Genomic DNA, 12638 nt, shown 5'->3' on the forward strand with positions numbered 1-12638 from the left:
TCCATCATTGGTGCCAGGCAGGTTGTGGAGAAAGCAGTGAAGAAAGGAGAGAGCCATCACAGAAAAGATGTCCATCCAGGGTCAAGGTACCCTGCACTTTTACATATCCAAATGACAGCATTTAAAGTTTTTTAGCGTATGGTATCTCTCGTTGCATGGAACCGCACAAACGCCACACTGACGGCACCTGTACTTTGTTTGCCGCCTGCCTTTGGTACGAGAGCGGTCAGAGCACACGGCGCAGTCTGGACGTCCCTCTGCTTGACAAAGCCAATGACGCTCTGTGAGTCTCTGTGGCATTTCACCCTCCGGTCTTGAGCGCCTCTCTTGTTTTTTGGAGTGATCAGCCAGTAATGCATCAATAATGTTCTGAATGTAAACCTTTAAAGGTTTGTGTGGGCCTGGAGTGGATTTGGTGTATATGATGTGTGAGTTGACAATACTTATGCTTATAATGGCATTGAATATGCGATGATACCATTTCCGGGACCTGTGTGGAAAGAGGTATGTCTTCATCCTCTGGTCAGCAGTGTCCACTCCACCCATGTAGGCGTTGTACTGGTCGACACATACAGGTCTTTTGATGTCACGGAAGCCAGTGTCATCTGTCTTGGATCGGATCCTCCTCTGAACACAATCATTTCCATAGACTGTGGACAACATGGTGAGACGTTTAGTATCGTGCCAAGCACAAGCCAGGAGTTTTCCCTTTCTGCAAAAAACTGGGTCATCTCCTTTTTTCAGCTGTAAGACACTTTTACCAAGGCATTTTGGCATCCCCAACCTGGTAATCCTTACCGTCCCACACAGTCCAGTTTCCAAATCTGCTAATTCATTTGCAATTACAGGCGAGGTATAGTAACTGTCCATGTAAATCTCGTGTCCTTTGCCCGTAAAGGGAGAAACCAACTCACGGACAACTGCGTGTGTTGCACTGATGTTGCTTGCATTATTTTTGTACTGTCCAGTGTGCATTGACCAGCGCAAAACATACCCTGAACAGCTTTCACTCAGGGCATACACTCTATAGCCATATTTGTCAGGTTTATTCGGAGAGTAACATTTTAGTGAAGATCTCCCCTTGAAAGCTATTGTCATTTCATCTAAAGAAAGCTCCTTGATTGGACTGTAAACTGCTGCAAATTTGGGAATAATCAAATCTATTATTGGGCGGACTTTGAACAGTTTATCGTGCCCGGGCTCGCCTGTTCTCACATAATCATTATTGTTGACAAAATGAAAGAACGAAAGAATGATTTCAAATCTGTTTCTTGACATTACATTTCCAAATCCAGGCGTTTGTGTAAGCCAAAATGTTCCCCAGTAATCCTCGATTTCAGGTTTCTCAACAAGGCCCATGGAGAGATGCAAAGCGAAGAAAGCTTTCATTTCGGTGACTGATACATGATACCACTCAAGAAATCTTGAATGTGGCTTCAGAATCATAGGTGCCATACACGGATGTGCATATCTATTTGTCTCATCAGTAATGAAAGTCCAAAACTGATCGGTCAGAAAGAGTGACAGAATATCAAATGGATTAGCATCCGTCAGATCCATCTCTCCTGTGTAGCCAACTGGGTCTTCAAAAGGTTTGATCCATGCCTCAAATACCTCGACCTCTCTCAGCATGTCCCAGCTCTCATCCACCGGGCAAGTTTTACTGCAGCCACTGGTTCCACTGGTTCCTCGCCTCCGTCTGTCCTTTGCACCTGTCCGTTGTTTCGAAGTCCCTTCATCTCCACTTGGAAATCCATCGTCACTCTCGGGGAGATAATTTCCTTCAGAGTCAGAATCTGCTGTAAATTGCATGCCACGTGTACTTCCTCCGGCCATTTTTTTCCTTACCGGATCTGCCCTAGATCATACCTGGCTAATAAGAGGAAGTTGCACCGAACCGACCAATGACTGAAGTGATTCATTTTCTACTATTATTTCATAAATTTCCTTGTACGGTAAAGTCGCATTTCTGCGACTTTGGCGCTTAAAGGGTTTTAATTAAACCAACTTTTAATAACTCCTGCCGACTTGTTGACAGAATTTGGGGTGGAATGACGCAACAATCTTCACATTGTCCCCCTATGTAAAAAACACCCTTGAACGTGTGTTTTAAATCATATCAGATTGATAACCAACCCACAGCAAAGTTACCTAGAGAGATTGTGCACACGCATTTCCATTGGCATCCAGCAAATATCAAATGCTTGGGGTGTATAAGTAGGTTCCTGTTTAAGACATGAACCCACCAGCTGTCCTTACCAAAATAACTCATTTGGCAGAGCGATAGACTGAAGATCTAGAAGTCCCTGGTTCATCCCCAGATTTCTGCATGAGAACATAGAAAGCGCATTTCTTTAAACCTTGTTGAAAGAATTAGAGGACTGAATGAAAGATACAAGATGATAGGTACGCTGTAGCTATTGAACACAATATGAGCTCAACAGATGAAGCTTTTATTTCAGTATGCAAGAGGGGCACAGTAAAGTCATGGAGCTTTAAAGCACCAACAGCATGCTCAAAGTCAATGAGAGTTTGCATGAAACACACAGCTGGTTTCACTGGGGATCGAACCCAGGACCTTCTGCGTGTAAAGCAGATGTGATGACCTCTACACAATGAAACCACAGAGCATGTGCCTGCATCCTACATGGCTGCTCTCTTTGATTTGCCCTGTTGAGTAAATCTACTATTTGTTTTGCAAGTCTTTTGTGTAACTGTCTTTCACATAGCTCAAATTGGAGCTACATTATAAAGGTGCAGAACTACACGAACATTGATCAAGACTAGGTAATCAGGATCTACTTTTATTTATTAGCCAAAATATGAAAATCATAAGCCATTTTACAAATAATTGCACTATTAAATGCACACAGACATAGCACATGAGGGCAAGGGTAGACACGACTTGGATCAAAATGTTACCTTAGCAAAAAGTAGCTGTATAGAAATGAACTCTGGCAAAAATGATCAGAATGAAAAATACTCACACACAAAGAAAGTACCCATACAAAAATATTCAATTCAAGTGGGGGCGAAGCTAAAACTACAATCCAACTATGAAGCACTTTCTGTGAATTGCAGACAGACAGTGGCTCTGGTTGAGGTCTAATTGGAAATAAAACTTGGAACAAGAGTCATGATTGCTGCAGTACAATTCCTATTTTTGACAAGACAAACCAAATGAGGAACATGAAGAAGCACAAGTGGTGACAATAAAATGGTTCATTTATTTGCCTGCACTGACAACGCAATGGATCCTCTTCACGTGTCTTCATGGCTGCCTCTGGGCTGTTGTGCTGGCTAAGGTGAGTGAATGGCCAATGTATGTACTGTATGCCATTGCCATATGATGCGTCCATCAGTCGGTAGAGCATCAGACTTTTAATCTGAGGGTCCAGGGTTCAAGTCCCTGTTCAGGTGACTCTTCATGTGTGGTTGAAGAACTGTAAAATTTGATGTGGAAAAAAGGTCTTTCCAAGTTTCTTTACAAATGCTTATCTTGTATATCTCCCAAGATTTTTAGTCTCTTTACAGTTATTAAACCAACTTTTAATAACTCCTGCCGAATATTAACCCGCTTTGTCATTAGCAGGTCCAGAGTGTGCCCTTTGCCCTCTGTGGGGCCACTCAGGTGCTGAGTAAGACCAAAGCTTCTGAGGACAGCGCCAAACTCTTTAGAAGAAGACGAGGTTGAGCGGGGCGTGAAGGAAGGAAGGAACAGTCACACACGTACGGGAAACTCCTACCAAGCAGTGGCCAGCCTATAGCACACTGGGATTCTGTGGTAATTGAACCAAGTTTAGCAGTTCCTTTCATCAGTTAATAACACAAGCAGGCTTTCCTATTTACCAATGTAGATAACAGGGGTTAGAACAGTGACTCTGGTGGGTCTTGAACTCACAGCCTTTGAATGCCTTTGCAACTTTTGTCTGATTCCCCTTTTTCACGAAAGCAGAACAGTCATCCGAAAACGGTCTACATCAATCAATCAATCAATCAATCAATCATTCAATCAATCCTTACCATCAAACTGAGAAACAAGGAGTGAAAAGAATGCATTTACTCTGTTTATTCAGGGATACTTTTCAATCTCTAATTGCAAAATGTAAGAGCTCTTTCGGGTGATAAGGTTTTCTGTACATGTAAACAACTGATTTGCTTGAAAGGCTATCATTAACGCACTGCTGGGATTTGAACCCTGGATCTCCTGTTTACCAGACAGGCACTTTGACCATCTAAGCCACAGATCCTCTTAAATGCTACTTTAACCTGTTTCACCAAGATATTCAGTGACCAATGTTACCTCATAGATTTTGCCTGCGATAGCTCTTTCAATCTTCTCTGGGTGGGCTCGAACCACCAACCTCCAGGTTAACAGCAGAGCGCGCTGGCCAATTGCGCCACAGAGACAAACAGCCCGCCCAATTAAATATTTGCGACTCGACAAGCCGCAATATCTTTTTTTTTAAAGCGAGCCAGCAACATTCGAAAGTTCAGCCCCTGTCCAATCAACTGTGTTTAATGGAGAGCGAGGGCATCAATCTTTCTACCTTTGAGCTAAATCCCCTGTACCAATGTAGCTATAAAAAAACTGGAAGTCTTTCAATCAATCGACTCTCGCCAATTTATTGCGCACTCAATATACTGCAGTTGATCTGGATATTGAGGAAAAATTGCAAGATAATGTTATTTGACATAATGCCGATGTATTTGCTTACTTTTTCAAGCACCCTTGGCAATTGAACCTCGTTCAGCAGTGCCTTTCATCAGATAGTAAAGCGAGCAGATTTTCCATTGTAAAAAACTAATATGTTCTCTCACCATTAGCGACTCTGGTGGGACTCAAACCCACAACCTTTGAATGCCCTTGCAAATTATGCCTGGAAGTCCAATGCGCTATCCATTGCGCCACAGAGTCCATACTTCCTTCCATGGTGCGTTTCCACAAACGCAAAACACGTTTTTCATCCAAAATGAGTCCACATCAGTCATTCCTTGCCAACAAACTGAGAATCAAAAAGTGAAAAGAGTGCAGTTAATCTGTGTGTGCAGGGATACTTTTCCATCTTATTCCAATTTGTAACAGCAGCGCATTTTCTGTCGTTGTAAATAATTTGCATACTTGAATGGACAACTGAGTAGTAGTAGGTTTGAGATGGGCCGGTAATTATTTAGCACTGTGGCATCAAGACTGCTCTTCTTTAAGAGAGGCTTAATGACTGCAGTTTTAAGGATCTTGGGAAAATTCCAGATCCAAGCAACATGTTGACTTTTTGATTGATTGGAGCCAACAGACTGCTCACCATAGACTCTAAAAATCTAGTCGGCAATGCATAAAGACAGCATGTAGTGGAATTCAGACTTGTGGTGATCTCTTGGACACTTTTGTCAGCCACAAATGCAAAATGGGTTAACTCCAGTTGTCTAGCTGGCTGCGTGCTTGTTATCTGCAAATAATGGTATTTTCAATGTTCTGAACTGAGTCTTGCAAAGAAGACTGCAAACTCATTGCACCTGGAGAAATACAGAAACCATCAGACAAAGTAACATTTACCACACTGGAATTTGAAATATTAACCCGCTTTGTCATTAGCAGGTCCAGAGTGTGCCCTTTGCCCTTGGTGGGGCCACTCAGGTGCTGAGTAAGACCAAAGCTTCTGAGGACAGTGCCAAACTCTTTAGAAGGAGACGAGGTTGAGCGGGGCGTGAAGGAAGGAAGGAACAGTCACTCACGTACGGGAAACTCCTACCAAGCAGTGGCCAGCCTATAGCACACTGGGATTCTGTGGTAATTGAACCAAGTTTAGCAGTTCCTTTCATCAGTTAATAACACAAGCAGGCTTTCCTATTTACCAATGTAGATAACAGGGGTTACAACAGTAACTTTGGTGGGTCTCGAACTCACAGCCTTTGAATGCCTTTGCAACTTTTGTCTGATTCCCCTTTTTCACAAAAGCAAAACAGTCATCCGAAAACGGTCTACATCAATCAATCAATCAATCAATCAATCAATCATTCAATCAACCCTTACCATCAAACTGAGAAACAAGGAGTGAAAAGAGTGCATTTACTCTGTTTATTCAGGGATACTTTTCAATCTCTAATTGCAAAATGTAAGAGCTCTTTCGGGTGATAAGGTTTTCTGTACATGTAAACAACTGATTTGCTTGAAAGGCTATCATTAAGGCACTGCTGGGATTTGAACCCTGGATCTCCTGTTTACTAGACAGGCACTTTGACCATCTAAGCCACAGAGCCTCTTAAATGCTACTTTAACCTGTTTCACCAAGATATTCAGTGACCAATGTTACCTCATAGATTTTGCCTGCGATAGCTCTTTCAATCTTCCCTGGGTGGGCTCGAACCACCAACCTCCAGGTTAACAGCAGAGCGCGCTGGCCAATTGCGCCACAGAGACAAACAGCCCGCCCAATTAAATATTTGTGACTCGACAAGCCGCAATATCTTTTTTTTTAAAGCGAGCCAGCAACATTCGAAAGTTCAGCCCCTGTCCAATCAACTGTGTTTAATGGAGAACGAGGGCATCAATCTTTCTACCTTTGAGCTAAATCCCCTGTACCAATGTAGCTATAAAAAAACTGGAAGTCTTTCAATCAATCGACTCTCGCCAATTTATTGCGCACTCAATATACTGCAGTTAATCTGGATATTGAGGAAAAATTGCAAGATAATGTTATTTGACATAATGCCGATGTATTTGCTTACTTTTTCAAGCACCCTTGGCAATTGAACCTCGTTCAGCAGTGCCTTTCATCAGATAGTAAAGCGAGCAGATTTTCCATTGTAAAAAACTAATATGTTCTCTCACCATTAGCAACTCTGGTGGGACTCAAACCCACAACCTTTGAATGCCCTTGCAAATTATGCCTAGAAGTCCAATGCGCTATCCATTGCGCCACAGAGTCCATACATCCTTCCATGGTGCGTTTCCACAAACGCAAAACACGTTTTTCATCCAAAATGAGTCCACATCAGTCATTCCTTGCCAACAAACTGAGAATCAAAAAGTGAAAAGAGTGCAGTTAATCTGTGTGTGCAGGGATACTTTTCCATCTTATTCCAATTTGTAACAGCAGCGCATTTTCTGTCGTTGTAAATAATTTGCATACTTGAATGGACAACTGAGTAGTAGTAGGTTTGAGATGGGCCGGTAATTATTTAGCACTGTGGCATCAAGACTGCTCTTCTTTAAGAGAGGCTTAATGACTGCAGTTTTAAGGATCTTGGGAAAATTCCAGATCCAAGCAACATGTTGACTTTTTGATTGATTGGAGCCAACAGACTGCTCACCATAGACTCTAAAAATCTAGTCGGCAATGCATAAAGACAGCATGTAGTGGAATTCAGACTTGTGGTGATCTCTTGGACACTTTTGTCAGCCACAAATGCAAAATGGGTTAACTCCAGTTGTCTAGCTGGCTGCGTGCTTGTTTTCTGCAAATAATGGTATTTTCAATGTTCTGAACTGAGTCTTGCAAAGAAGACTGCAAACTCATTGCACCTGGAGAAATACAGAAACCATCAGAAAAAGTAACATTTACCACACTGGAATTTGAAATATTAACCCGCTTTGTCATTAGCAGGTCCAGAGTGTGTCCTTTGCCCTTGGTGGGGCCACTCAGGTGCTGAGTAAGACCAAAGCTTCTGAGGAAAGTGCCAAACTCTTTAGAAGAAGACGAGGTTGAGCGGGGCGTGAAGGAAGGAAGGAACAGTCACTCACGTACGGGAAACTCCTACCAAGCAGTGGCCAGCCTATAGCACACTGGGATTCTGTGGTAATTGAACCAAGTTTAGCAGTTCCTTTCATCAGTTAATAACACAAGCAGGCTTTCCTATTTACCAATGTAGATAACAGGGGTTACAACAGTAACTTTGGTGGGTCTCGAACTCACAGCCTTTGAATGCCTTTGCAACTTTTGTCTGATTCCCCTTTTTCACAAAAGCAAAACAGTCATCCGAAAACGGTCTACATCAATCAATCAATCAATCAATCAATCAATCATTCAATCAACCCTTACCATCAAACTGAGAAACAAGGAGTGAAAAGAGTGCATTTACTCTGTTTATTCAGGGATACTTTTCAATCTCTAATTGCAAAATGTAAGAGCTCTTTCGGGTGATAAGGTTTTCTGTACATGTAAACAACTGATTTGCTTGAAAGGCTATCATTAAGGCACTGCTGGGATTTGAACCCTGGATCTCCTGTTTACTAGACAGGCACTTTGACTATCTAAGCCACAGAGCCTCTTAAATGCTACTTTAACCTGTTTCACCAAGATATTCAGTGACCAATGTTACCTCATAGATTTTGCCTGCAATAGCTCTTTCAATCTTCCCTGGGTGGGCTCGAACCACCAACCTCCAGGTTAACAGCAGAGCGCGCTGGCCAATTGCGCCACAGAGACAAACAGCCCGCCCAATTAAATATTTGTGACTCGACAAGCCGCAATATCTTTTTTTTTAAAGCGAGCCAGCAACATTCGAAAGTTCAGCCCCTGTCCAATCAACTGTGTTTAATGGAGAACGAGGGCATCAATCTTTCTACCTTTGAGCTAAATCCCCTGTACCAATGTAGCTATAAAAAAACTGGAAGTCTTTCAATCAATCGACTCTCGCCAATTTATTGCGCACTCAATATACTGCAGTTAATCTGGATATTGAGGAAAAATTGCAAGATAATGTTATTTGACATAATGCCGATGTATTTGCTTACTTTTTCAAGCACCCTTGGCAATTGAACCTCGTTCAGCAGTGCCTTTCATCAGATAGTAAAGCGAGCAGATTTTCCATTGTAAAAAACTAATATGTTCTCTCACCATTAGCGACTCTGGTGGGACTCAAACCCACAACCTTTAAATGCCCTTGCAAATTATGCCTAGAAGTCCAATGCGCTATCCATTGCGCCACAGAGTCCATACATCCTTCCATGGTGCGTTTCCACAAACGCAAAACACGTTTTTCATCCAAAATGAGTCCACATCAGTCATTCCTTGCCAACAAACTGAGAATCAAAAAGTGAAAAGAGTGCAGTTAATCTGTGTGTGCAGGGATACTTTTCCATCTTATTCCAATTTGTAACAGCAGCGCATTTTCTGTCATTGTAAATAATTTGCATACTTGAATGGACAACTGAGTAGTAGTAGGTTTGAGATGGGCCGGTAATTATTTAGCACTGTGGCATCAAGACTGCTCTTCTTTAAGAGAGGCTTAATGACTGCAGTTTTAAGGATCTTGGGAAAATTCCAGATCCAAGCAACATGTTGACTTTTTGATTGATTGGAGCCAACAGACTGCTCACCATAGACTTTAAAAATCTAGTCGGCAATGCATAAAGACAGCATGTAGTGGAATTCAGACTTGTGGTGATCTCTTGGAAAGTTTTGTCAGCCACAAATGCAAAATGGGTTAACTCCAGTTGTCTAGCTGGCTGCGTGCTTGTTATCTGCAAATAATGGTATTTTTAATGTTCTGAACTGAGTCTTGCAAAGAAGACTGCAAACTCATTGCACCTGGAGAAATACAGAAACCATCAGACAAAGTAACATTTACCACACTGTAATTTGAAATATTAACCCGCTTTGTCATTAGCAGGTCCAGAGTGTGCCCTTTGCTCTTGGTGGGGCCACTCAGGTGCTGAGTAAGACCAAAGCTTCTGAGGACAGCGCCAAACTCTTTAGAAGAAGACGAGGTTGAGCGGGGCGTGAAGGAAGCAAGGAACAGTCACTCACGTACGGGAAACTCCTACCAAGCAGTGGCCAGCCTATAGCACACTGGGATTCTGTGGTAATTGAACCAAGTTTAGCAGTTCCTTTCATCAGTTAGGCGCCAGAGATTATGGATGAAATAAATGTATAAATAAAAAACTTCCTGAGATACAGAGAACTGAAGCCGGGGCACAGCTCTGGGTCGGCAGTGCCCCTGGAGGCCCGTAGAAGCTCCACACTCCAGTTGATTCTTGGATAAAAGGGCACCCAGCCGGTCTCGAACTCGCGTGAGGCGGAGCAGGGATCATCCACCCCGCACACGGCCAGACTTTGCCCGGCCAGGGAGCACCTTCTGCGGGTCGGAGGCTCCGGGTCGGAGCCCCTGGAGCCTGGAGCCCTCACCGGGCCCCGAACTCGGCTGCCGGAGGCAGTGCAGTGCCTCATGGATAAAAGGGCACCCAGCCGGTCTCGAACTCGCGTGAGGCGGAGCAGGGATCATCCACCCCGCACACGGCCAGACTTTGCCCGGCCAGGGAGCACCTTCTGCGGGTCGGAGGCTCCGGGTCGGAGCCCCTGGAGCCTGGAGCCCTCACCGGGCCCCGAACTCGGCTGCCGGAGGCAGTGCAGTGCCTCATGGATAAAAGGGCACCCAGCCGGTCTCGAACTCGCGTGAGGCGGAGCAGGGATCATCCACCCCGCACACGGCCAGACTTTGCCCGGCCAGGGAGCACCTTCTGCGGGTCGGAGGCTCCGGGTCGGAGCCCCTGGAGCCTGGAGCCCTCACCGGGCCCCGAACTCGGCTGCCGGAGGCAGTGCAGTGCCTCATGGATAAAAGGGCACCCAGCCGGTCTCGAACTCGCGTGAGGCGGAGCAGGGATCATCCACCCCGCACACGGCCAGACTTTGCCCGGCCAGGGAGCACCTTCTGCGGGTCGGAGGCTCCGGGTCGGAGCCCCTGGAGCCTGGAGCCCTCACCGGGCCCCGAACTCGGCTGCTGGAGGCAGTGCAGTGCCTAATGGATAAAAGGGCACCCAGCCGGTCTCGAACTCGCGTGAGGCGGAGCAGGGATCATCCACCCCGCACACGGCCAGACTTTGCCCGGCCAGGGAGCACCTTCTGCGGGTCGGAGGCTCCGGGTCGGAGCACCTGGAGCCTGGAGCCCTCACCGGGCCCCGAACTCGGCTGCCGGAGGCAGTGCAGTGCCTCATGGATAAAAGGGCACCCAGCCGGTCTCGAACTCGCGTGAGGCGGAGCAGGGATCATCCACCCCGCACACGGCCAGACTTTGCCCGGCCAGAGAGCACCTTCTGCGGGTCGGAGGCTCCGGGTCGGAGCCCCTGGAGCCTGGAGCCCTCACCGGGCCCCGAACTCGGCTGCCGGAGGCAGTGCAGTGCCTCATGGATAAAAGGGCACCCAGCCGGTCTCGAACTCGCGTGAGGCGGAGCAGGGATCATCCACCCCGCACACGGCCAGACTTTGCCCGGCCAGGGAGCACCTTCTGCGGGTCGGAGGCTCCGGGTCGGAGCCCCTGGAGTCTGGAGCCCTCACCGGGCCCCGAACTCGGCTGCCGGAGGCAGTGCAGTGCCTCATGGATAAAAGGGCACCCAGCCGGTCTCGAACTCGCGTGAGGCGGAGCAGGGATCATCCACCCCGCACACGGCCAGACTTTGCCCGGGGAAGGGCCACTCTGGCTGGGCATGGCCCCCACTGAGCACCCCCTGGAACCCTTGGAGCCCCCGGAGCACCTCCAGAGCCACCCCCCACTCCTCCAGACTCTGCCCGGGGAAGGGCCACTCTGGCTGGGCATGGCCTCCACTGAGCACCCCCTGGAGCCCCCGGAGCACCTCCAGAGCCACCCCCCACTCTCCCCAGACTATGCCCGGGGAAGGGCCACTCTGGCTGGGCATGGCCTCCGCCGAGCACCCCCTGGAACCCCTGGAGCTCCTCCAGAGCCACCCCCCACTCCTCCAGACTCACCCCGGGGAAGGGCCACTCTGGCTGGGCATGGCCTCCACTGAGCACCCCCTGGAGCCCCCGGAGCACCTCCAGAGCCACCCCCCACTCTCCCCAGATTCTGCCCGGGGAAGGGCCACTCTGGCTGGGCATGGCCTCCGCTGAGCACCCCCTGGAGCCCCCGGAGCACCTCCAGAGCCACCCCCCACTCTCCCCAGACTCACCCCGGGGAAGGGCCACTCTGGCTGGGCATGGCCTCCGCTGAGCACCCCCTGGAACCCCTGGAGCCCCCGGAGCACCTCCAGAGCCACCCCCCACTCCTCCAGACTCTGCCCGGGGAAGGGACACTCTGGCTGGGCATGGCCTCCACTGAGCACCCCCTGGAGCCCCCGGAGCACCTCCAGAGCCACCCCCCACTCTCCCCAGACTATGCCCGGGGAAGGGCCACTCTGGCTGGGCATGGCCTCCGCTGAGCACCCCCTGGAACCCCTGGAGCCCCCGGAGCACCTCCAGAGCCACCCCCCACTCCTCCAGACTCTGCCCGGGGAAGGGACACTCTGGCTGGGCATGGCCTCCACTGAGCACCCCCTGGAGCCCCCGGAGCACCTCCAGAGCCACCCCCCACTCTCCCCAGACTATGCCCGGGGAAGGGCCACTCTGGCTGGGCATGGCCTCCGCCGCGCACCCCCTGGAGCCCCCGGAGCACCTCCAGAGCCACCCCCCACTCCTCCAGACTCTGCCCGGGGAAGGGACACTCTGGCTGGGCATGGCCTCCACTGAGCACCCCCTGGAGCCCCCGGAACACCTCCAGAGCCACCCCCCACTCTCCCCAGACTATGCCCGGGGAAGGGCCACTCTGGCTGGGCATGGCCTCCGCCGAGCACCCCCTGGAACCCCTCCAGAGCCACCCCCCACTCCTCCAGACTCTGCCCGGGGAAGGGACACTCTGGCTGGGCATGG

General features: G+C 48.2%; 4 non-coding genes across 4 annotated transcripts; all 4 read right to left on the minus strand.

Moving 5' to 3' along the window:
* Nucleotides 1-2550: 2550 nt before the first annotated feature.
* trnav-uac (transfer RNA valine (anticodon UAC)) lies at nucleotides 2551-2623 on the minus strand. Its single transcript has one exon. It is a non-coding gene; the product is annotated as a tRNA-Val (tRNA).
* A 2204-nt stretch (nucleotides 2624-4827) lies between these two features.
* On the minus strand, nucleotides 4828-4918 carry trnag-ucc (transfer RNA glycine (anticodon UCC)). The gene is given in 2 exon segments: nucleotides 4828-4863; nucleotides 4882-4918. It is a non-coding gene; the product is annotated as a tRNA-Gly (tRNA).
* Nucleotides 4919-6835: 1917 nt separating this feature from the next.
* On the minus strand, nucleotides 6836-6926 carry trnar-ucu (transfer RNA arginine (anticodon UCU)). The gene is given in 2 exon segments: nucleotides 6836-6871; nucleotides 6890-6926. It is a non-coding gene; the product is annotated as a tRNA-Arg (tRNA).
* Nucleotides 6927-8843: 1917 nt separating this feature from the next.
* trnar-ucu (transfer RNA arginine (anticodon UCU)) lies at nucleotides 8844-8934 on the minus strand. The gene is given in 2 exon segments: nucleotides 8844-8879; nucleotides 8898-8934. It is a non-coding gene; the product is annotated as a tRNA-Arg (tRNA).
* Between the last annotated feature and the right edge of the window lie 3704 nt (nucleotides 8935-12638).

This window comes from Eucyclogobius newberryi, unplaced genomic scaffold (genome assembly GCF_026437365.1).
Source record: "Eucyclogobius newberryi isolate DKJ021-1_F unplaced genomic scaffold, fEucNew1.0.hap1 SCAF_83, whole genome shotgun sequence".
NCBI classification, from domain to species: Eukaryota; Metazoa; Chordata; class Actinopteri; order Gobiiformes; family Gobiidae; genus Eucyclogobius; species Eucyclogobius newberryi.